The 2,379-nt window shown below is 35.0% G+C and overlaps 1 non-coding gene across 1 annotated transcript; it reads left to right on the forward strand.

Annotated features, from left to right (window-relative positions):
- The first annotated feature begins 1,817 nt into the window (after nucleotides 1-1,817).
- LOC141492404 (U1 spliceosomal RNA) lies at nucleotides 1,818-1,982 on the forward strand. Its single transcript, XR_012469884.1, has one exon. It is a non-coding gene; the product is annotated as a U1 spliceosomal RNA (small nuclear RNA).
- The last annotated feature ends 397 nt before the right edge of the window (nucleotides 1,983-2,379 follow it).

Consider the following 2,379-nt stretch of genomic DNA (forward strand, 5'->3'; position numbering starts at 1 on the left):
GCTGTCTTGATCTATATCTGGCCTCTGGACCCAGATGTTTCCAGAGAAGAAATTAAAGTTAGTGACTTTGCACTCTGTCTTATTTAAATCCAATTTCCTTGCATGTCATGACATCATTTCCCATTGTCATGTACTTATTATTGGTTGCTTCTCCCATCAGACTGAGATTCTTGAAAGCAAAGATTATCTCTTGCCTCTTTTTGTATTCCTTATACTTAGCATATAGTCGTTGCAGCATAGTTGGTCCTTAAATGTTCATTGACTGACTAATTCAATTTGATTTTCAAATTCAAGACTTTTTTGTCTCTAGTTTTCTTTGGCATACATGAAAAATTTTACTTTCAAAAATGAAGGATAAGGGGCTGTTAGGAACTGTTGTGTAGGGGGCACTGTAAATTTTCTTCACCTGGTGTCCTTGAGCACTAGAGCCTTATCTTACTAAGTTTCATAGGAGTGGATTAAGGGACTGGGAAAGATATTTAAGCACTAATATTTGGTTTAAGAAATGGAGATCTTGAGGACCTTGATGCATAGGGAGAACTTGCCTTCCTTGTCTCCCACCCCTCCATCATTCAGCTGGGGAAGATTGAGAGAATTCCGAAAAGGGACTCAACATAAGTGTCCAGAATAGGGCCAAGTAAATGGTGAGGAGAATAGAGTACCTGGAGTCAGGAGTACCTGAGTCTAAATCTGGCCTAAGACACTTGATACTTACTATCTGTGTGACTTTGGGCAAGAATGAATGAAGGACAACCAACAGCAACAATATCCTCTTCATACTACACACCGCCTTTCGTGTTCTGCAAAGGTATGGTACAGAACCAAGTACAGGGAATACTAGAACATTTTATGTTTATATATTCTCCGCTTACCATTAGTAGCTCAGTTTAGTTTCAACTCTGCAGAACCTTTCCTCTCTGCATCCACTCCCCACTTTTCAGTTCCCCTTTGTGTATTCTCTTCCTCTATTATTTTGTAAGTTCCCTGAGGGCAAGTATTATCTTTCTTTATGAATAAAATGTGTATTAATTTAAGTGAATTAACATGATAAATAGTTTTCTATTGAAAAGATGCCAATAATACAATAATATTAGGATCAATTGATATAAAACTCTATATGTTTATAACTATATATAATGTATACATGCATATATGTACAAATACATGCTAACTAATATTAGAAGACATGTCATCTTCAAGGAATCCATTTAAAGTTTTTTGATTTTTTTTCCTACCTTTAAGCCCATTTTCAGGTCTACTAAATAACTGGGTATAAGTTTTCAATCAAAAAGAGAGTTACAGGAGAACATAAGATTAATCACATGATATTCATGGATATATCAACTTAATATATATTCACTAAAAACATGCTAAATAATTTGTCAACTCATTACAACTTGCATCAATGAGATTTTGGGAATTAATAAAAGTAAAATTCTTCATATATATGACACAGAAAAATAGAGACAAAAAATCTTGAATTTGAGGATCACATTGAATTAGTCAATGAACATTTATCAAGGATCAGCTATGCCTCAGGCACTATATGTTAAAAATATAAAGATGCGAAAAGAGTCAAAAGGCAGTCTTTGCTTCCAAAAGATCTCAATCCAATGGGAGAGGCAACAAACAGAAAAATATCCAGCTATAGCAGGAATAAATAAGAAATCATTAACAGGAGTAAGTCACTAGAATTAAGAAGAGTTGATAAAAACTTTCTTTAAAAAAAATCAGAATTTTAGTTGGGTCTTGAAGAAAGCTATGTGGAAGTAGGGGAGAACATTGCAAGCATGAGAGACAGAAAAAATTACCAGAATATACTAAACTGGCAGGGGTAATTCTATGATCATAAAGGTGGTTTCCCCCAGGACAAGGCTTATCCATTGCACTCTCAATGGCCTGACCCCTGCAATTTCCCCAAATGCAGGCAATTCAACTACATACTTTGTGGTAGTGGGGGACTGCATTCACACTCTCCTCTGAAAATAAAAAAAAGGAAATAATTCCCAGAATCAAGAGGTGCACCATATTGTTTATGGACTAGCAAGTTGTCCATCATCACTGGATCCAAGAATGTTAAAAAAGCTGGAAGCTTGAGGAGCAGACAATGACGAGGTTATGAAAGGCTTTGAAAATGAAACAAGATTTTGCATTCAGTCCTGGAGATCATAGAAAGTTATGGAGTTTATTGAGTAGTGGAGTAGCACAGTCAGATCTGCCTGGATAAAGGCACTAATTAAAATATCTTAGTTTTCATCCAGGTAAAATATACCAGTCAATAAGATATGATGGTATATGCCAAAAGCTCAATGGAAAGAATATGTTTAAAGTAATTAATACCAATAAACCAATTAAAAACACATTTTATGGGTTTTAAAG

The sequence above is a fragment of the Macrotis lagotis genome, chromosome 6 (genome assembly GCF_037893015.1).
Source record: "Macrotis lagotis isolate mMagLag1 chromosome 6, bilby.v1.9.chrom.fasta, whole genome shotgun sequence".
NCBI classification, from domain to species: Eukaryota; Metazoa; Chordata; class Mammalia; order Peramelemorphia; family Peramelidae; genus Macrotis; species Macrotis lagotis.